This window comes from Hibiscus syriacus, unplaced genomic scaffold (assembly GCF_006381635.1).
Source record: "Hibiscus syriacus cultivar Baekdansim isolate YM2019G1 unplaced genomic scaffold, ASM638163v2 tig00110299_pilon, whole genome shotgun sequence".
Lineage (NCBI taxonomy): Eukaryota > Viridiplantae > Streptophyta > Magnoliopsida > Malvales > Malvaceae > Hibiscus > Hibiscus syriacus.
Window position 1 is genome coordinate 2,853,064 of NW_024062668.1, and position 7,534 is coordinate 2,860,597.

The following is a 7,534-nucleotide window of genomic DNA, read 5'->3' on the forward strand; positions in this document are numbered from 1 at the left end:
TCAGGATATATATGTTGTCCTTCGGGACATATATGTGATCCTTTAGAACATATATGTGATCCTTTTTTTACATATATTTGGTCCTTTGGAACATATATGTGGTCCTACGGGACAATTCTATGGGGTCCTACAGGATATATATGTGGTCCTTCAGGATATTTTATATGGCACTTCGGTGCATTTCTACGCGGCACTTCGGTGCATTTTATACGAGCTGTGGTGACAACATTTGTGCACAACCTCAATGCACTCACATACCTTAAGTTCTCAGTACTGTACCATGGGCTAATAAAAGATATAATATGAAATAACATTGAAGAATGTGATAGGCTATTATGTGTTAAATGCATGTCCATGTATGTTGTATTGAATAAATATATGATTGTATGTTAGAAAATTTCATTATAGCATTATTATACATTATGCCTCACTAAGTCGATGACTTAGCTTGTGAGTGTTTCACACGTAGGATCAAAGAAGTCATAAGAGCAAGGATAGGCAGTTGCGATAGCACAACTCCTTCAGATATCAGATCAGAAGCAACTTAAACAGTAGGTTCTTTTGTTATATTAACCAGTGTTGACATGTACTTAAAGGTTTAAGTTGTATATGCTCTGATCAGTTTGTAAACTTTTTGTATTGAATTTATGTAACTTATTCAGTTTATTTGATATAAGTTTAAATTTTCCATTATTTTGTATAAGTACATGGATTTGAAAAGTCAATGTGACACCTCGGACTTGTATCCGGGTCAGGTTCGGGTTGGGGTGTTACAGAGAACACAAACAATCATATATATATTGTCATATTTAGACTCTTAATTTCTTGAACAATTTGTTTCTTTAAAAGTTCTTGATCTGAGAGAAGAGATAAATATATAATAATATTGAAGGGACAATTCAATAGTAAGATACAAATTGTATATTCATACATTTATTATTATTTCTTTGTAGATAGATTATAATTTTGTTCATAATGTAATAGTGAGAATCGTTGTTTCAACATTAACTTATGGGGCTCTCTTTATTCAAAGATTAAACTTTAGAAAACAAATAACTCGTGAATGTTAAGTAAACTGAGATTATGAAATAGAAAATTATATCAATAGTATTTTATATCAAGGTGACCATAAATGTGTTGATATAATAATGATGCGACCAATTATTTTTTAGTTTATGATAACCTTACCATGAACAATTTGTTACAGTCTACAATATTGGTAAATGTTAAGGAACAAGTTGTCACATTTTACATATAATTGGTCATAATGTGAGATTTAGAGTGATTGGATCAATATATTATAGATTATTGGAGACAATTCATTGTTACTTTAAGATTGCGTTGAGAGCTATTTTAAAACTATATAAATTAACTAGTCATTAGATTACCCGATAAGTCAACTCTTCCTGAAATAAAAAACAATGCGAAGTTTTACCCATATTTTAAAGATTCTGTGAGAGCATTAAATGGAATTCATGTTCATGCATCTTTTCCACTTCACATTCAAGGAAGATTCCATAGTCGTAAAAGGGGATGACACAGAATGTTTTAGTTGTCATTACCTTTGATATGAAATTTTCTTATGTTCTAGCTGGTTAAGAAGGTAGTGCATATGATTCTCATATTTTAACCAATGCACTTACACATCCAAGAGGATTAATGATACAATGGTTAAAGATTAAGCGATACACACTAGTTCAATTAAATTCATAAGGTTTTAAGTGATAGTAATATTTTATAAATTTGTAGGTAAATATTATCTTACCGATATTATATGCCTTGTTTAGCAATGAGTAATCCTAAATCAAGTAAGGAAGGAGACACGTCAAATCATTTTAGATGGACAAAACCAATGAAAAAATATTTTCCTAGAAATATTGACAGAAGAGGCTTAAAAAGAAAATAAAGCATTTAATATGTTTAGTGTAGCTTCTATAAAACGAGTTGTTGTAACTATTTTTGAAAAATTCATGTTTAGTGTGACACAAAACATGTGAAAATCCATTTGCGGACAGTCAAAACACATGAAAATTATTTATAAAATTCGTGAAGAAAATGGTTTCGAATGGGACGACAACATAAAAATGATAATATGTGATAGAGTGACATATGATGTCGCAGTGATGGTAATCTTTATATATTTTTATTTTAAATTTATTTACTTTAATTTTTTTTAGCTAGTAATATTTACTTTCATCTAAAATGCATATTGTCTGATAGTTAATGATATGCCAATATTTAAAAAGTGATTTATATTATTTAGCACATAATGATAAATTACATAGAAAAAAGAATGTTCAAATTTAATGCTTTGCTGCTTCTGAAACATAGATTATCATTTTTTAATATGATATATTTTTTCTTATTTATAGTTTGATGAAACATTCATTTAACTAATAATTTTGTGTAAATCTATCAGGCACAACCGAAGTATGTATCATTTCTGAACAAAAAATTGATTCTTCTGATGAGATGGCTTTGGTTGTCGGTCAAGATATGGCAACATGAAGCTTTACCAAAATATTTGCAAATATAAACTTAGATGATACTAATGAAATTCCAATGTTGTTTAACTTCGATACTGAATATATCAATGAGGAAATATCAAAAGTGTCTTCATTTGGTACATCAAAACATAAAAGGAAACTTATCCAAGAAAGTGTTGAGATGATCAAATTTAATTTTGTTGGCTTTTACGTTGCTCTATCGATCAACCAAAATTGTTGCCAAGAGGGGGTGAATTGGTTTTTTGAAAAAATTGGGAATTAAGGAGAAAGGATAAGAAAAATTGCACAATAATTTATAATGGTTCAACTTCCTCAATGAAATCTACATACACTACCTTAGCTCCTCACTATAGATTTCTAATAAATTCACTAATTTGTTCTTTCTTTTTCTAGGCTCAAGAGTAACCCTTACGAATTCTATATCTTTTACAATGTCTAAGATAGAACCAAAATCCCTTTTAGAAAAAGATAAAGAAATATAAACAAGAAAACCTCCAAAAGGTAGGTGTTTACAAATTAAGCTCACAAAAACACTCTATGTACAAGAGAAAAGGGAAAATAAGATTGAAAGAGCTTTTCTCTTGATGTGAATTGCTTGAATAGGTGTTGTAACCTTGTTCAAGTGTCATCGACTTGATTTTATATGTTAGAATGAGTTACTAGCCGTTGAGGATGTTTTGGAGCCGTTGGAAGCCTCAATTTTAAGCATTAGATGCTCACCTACAACATTTGTATCGATATCGGGAAGTTGGTATCGAGACCGAGCATGAAAAACATTAAAAATAATAGTCATTGAAGCATCAACATCGATACTATTTGAACGAGTATCAATACTCACCTTCTAGTAATGATACCACACCATGGTACCGATACCAGAAAAGCCTTACGGAATTTCAATCTCAAGACTGTCATGTTGGTCTTGAGACTGGCTAGGGTTTTTGGAAAATTTCAAGAGTTTTAAGCTTTATAACAATGTTTAAAATTTTGACAAAGTTTAGAAAACATCTAGGACATATTTTTCAAATTAATTTGGACTTTAAATTATTTTTGAATCATTTTAGAAAATTCAATTTAGTCCAAAAATAGTTTTCCCTTATTTGTTATATTGAAATATATGTTCAACAATCTTCCCCTTTTTTGATATAACAAAACATTTGAAAAATAGATTTTGATAAAATCTCCCCCTTATTAAAACAAGAGTTGAATAGGAGAATTAATATGAAAAATATTTAACCTCTCCCTATTTCATTCTTGAAATTGAATTTTTCAAACCAATACTTCTCCCCCTTTTTGTTTTATCAATAATAATTCAAACATTTAGGTTCAAAAATAAAAATGGAAAGCAAGTAGAAATTTTAACATAAAAACCATTTGAAAAATCAAAAGCCCCCTCAACAAATGCATTAAATATTGACTTTAAAAGCATGACACTTAAAAACTATTGAATTTCAACAAAGATGAGCAAACGTGTTAGTAACACATTAAATTCAATAAATCCAAGTATATAATACTTTATGCAATATAAACATTAGACATTAAAGTTTATATGTATTGTAACAACCCAATTATCGGGTCAGTGGCCAAACTGTAAGAACTTCTAAACTCAGTGTTTGAATTAGAATAAATCTGTAAACTCAAGGATTTATAGTGAAATTTGTGTGTAGGGCTTAATAGAAATTTAGGTTTAATGAAGAGGGTAATATGGTCTTTTCTAAGGGGGATTTTATCTTCCTTTTTAAGGAGATTTACACGTGGGGTTAGGGAGGAAACAAAGTAAATTATGGAACCATTTCCTTGCTCTTTCTTCTTCTACGTGAGCTCTATTTCTAAAGGCGAGATTTTGAAATTTATGGTTTTCCTTTAATTTTGGGTTGGTAATGAAAGTTTGGGTATTATTTAAGCTTAAGGAAAGCTTATATAGCATTAAAACAACAAGATGAGTGTTTTAAAGATGGATTTGTAAAATGGGTTTTTAGATTAAATTTTGATATGGAGTAGTTTTTGAAGTTTTAATGAGATATTTGACTTGTCAATAGGTCAATTAAAGGGTTAGGAGTGTTAGAATTGGTTAATAACATGTTTGAAATTTTGGTATGATTTTAATATTTAAGTATTTAAACAGGAATTTGGATGATTAAGAGTGGTAAATGAATACAAATTGGTTTGGAAGTGTAAAGATGAGTTTAAAGGCTTAAGGTATGTGTTTATGAGAGTGTTGAGAGGATTTTTAGGTGATTTTCGGGATGAAAATGGCCATTCTGGGATTCGAGTATCGGTATCCTTATGAACAATACTAATACCTCTTGGGTTGAATATGATTATTTGTAAGGGTTGTATCGATACCTGTTGATAGAGGTATCGATACTGTAAGGGTAGTACCGATACCTGAAGGATGGTATCGATACCCTTAAAACATTGAATGCCAGATTGGTATCAGTACCTTGAGGAGGTATCGATACCCTTGAAACATCGAATGTTATTTCAGTATCGGTACCATAAGGAGGCATCGATACCCTTGTAGGGTAGTATCGGTACCATTAGGGTAGTACCGATACTTCCAAGCATGAAATGGAAATGTAGGGTTTATTGCATCCCAAGTTATTTTGATTCGATATATTTGAGTTAAGGAAAGATATTGATTTTAGATTGTTTTGTGTAGTGATTGAATGTAATTGAATTCTAGTCAACTTGGAATTTTGAGTACTGATTCAAAAGCGTTTGGATTAGACTTTAGTGAGGCAAAGGTGAGTGCAACTTCTCTTTCTTGTAATAGAATTGAGGAAGGCTTGCGATAAGCCAACCTCCGTGTTTTCGATCGAAAACTTTATAATTATTTTATGTTTTATTCAATTTATATTATACAAACTATGTTTTATGATTATATGTTATGGAAATGTGAACTTTGAACCAGTGAATGTGAATGAACTCTATGAGAAATAAACTATGTGAATAAGAAACACTTCGAATAAGGATTAAACAATATTATGTGATTAATATCCCAAAGTATATGTATGAGGATTAGAGGTATAGTTGGCATGCCAAGAGTCGAGGGTCTTATGTGGTCATTTGGAACAAATATGTGGTCCTTCGAGACAAATATGTGACACTTCGGTGCAAACCCATGTGGCACTTTGGTGTAAACCTATGTGGTCCTTCGGGACAATTATGTGGCACTTCGGTGCAAATTATGAGTTGTGGTGACATCATTAGTGCACAACCTCATAGTACTCAGATACCTAGAGTTCTCAGTAATATACCTTGGGCACTTGAAACAAAGACCTATAAAGAGTAACTATTCATAAATAAACTTTTGATATGAAAATAAAGAAAATTCTTTGTAAAACATTTTGAATAAAATAAATAAGATTTCTGTTAATAAGCTAGCACTATTAGTTTTGCCTCACTAAGTCATCGACTTAGTGTGTGTTTTGAGGATAGCATACACTTCCGAAGATCAGATATGAACAAATTAAATGTAGGTTTTTCTCATTTTGTAAACTATTGGCATATATTATATTTTTAATTTGAAACGCTCTGATCGATTTTGTAAACTCTTACTTTTGGATATCTACGTAAATATTAAGATTTTATGTGAAATGATTTTCTATGTAGAATGGTTATATATTCTTTATCTTGATTGGGACAAGAAATTTTAAATTTATTCATATTTGTGAATTTCATATGTTTTGAAAAGTCAAATGTGACACCTTAGATTCGTATTTGGGTCGGTTATGGGTCAGGGGTGTTACATTTAATGGTATCATAGCTATGATTTAAGTGGTTTTAAGTCTGAAATAAAGTCATTTTTGTTTTAAAAAGATTACATGCCAATTTTTAGTAAAAACTTTCTGATCTGATAAGGGATCAATATGTTATCCTTGTTAATTCCTTTAGTAATTTGATCTTAATAGATGTAGAACTTTGAACGCTCCCGAAGTGATGCGGGAGATAGGATGGAGGAAAGTAGTAACTCACCTGCCCCTAGCAGGCAAGGTGAGGAGCAGGCACAGCCTGGAGTGCCTATTCAAGATCAGGGGAAGTTCTTTCAGACGCTGGATGCGATCTTGACGCATTTCCAACCGTATGCCCCCTCAGCCCTTAAGATGAATGTCCCCAAAGAGTTGAGAAGTTTAGGAAAGCCTGAATTTAGGGGAGAAACTAAAGAAGTTTCGGTTCCCTATAACACCCCCAACCCGTACTCGACCCGGATACGAGTCCAAGGTGTCACATTTACCAATCAAAGCATATACTTTATAAAAGAAATCATAGAAAATTTAAAACTTCTATTCTATCAGAAATTCTTTTACATAAACGTGTCAAAAACCTTAACAGACTCCATCAGAGTGTACATATTTAGTGACTTAGTTACATGCCAACATACTAAATTATATGACAAGACGTACTTTACAAAAATATTTCTGATCTGAACTTTGCACGGAGATATGCTGCTTTACGAATCCCAAGCTTGATCTTCTTATTAATCCACACCTACGTGTAAGACACTTACACGCTAAGTCATAGACTTAGTGAGACATGTAAGTATATAAGGTAAATTAACAATTGTATGAACATCTTATATAATACATATTATACTTATACACCTATTGAACTCATCACTAACATGTTTATCCTTACTTATTTCCTTGTCCTTAATTCCATTCCATTATATTAGCATATATTGAACATAAACATATAATATAACTTCAACACACAACAATACATGAGTAAGTACTATGCTCATACCATGCATAACCATATAACATCTCATATCACCATTACACATATGCACTTGTTACCATTACTATCATATGATCCTAACTTATTACTTATACATATCACGTATACCTTTTCACGAGAAACACACATATCATTATATCAAATTATATTTCTTTTCAAAGCCCATACACACTATTGAGAACTTAAGGTATGTGAGTACATAGAGGTTGACCTGAAGGACCACGTAGATGTCTCGAAGGACCACATATAACACATATGTCCCGAAGGACCACTATGTCCCGAAGGACCGC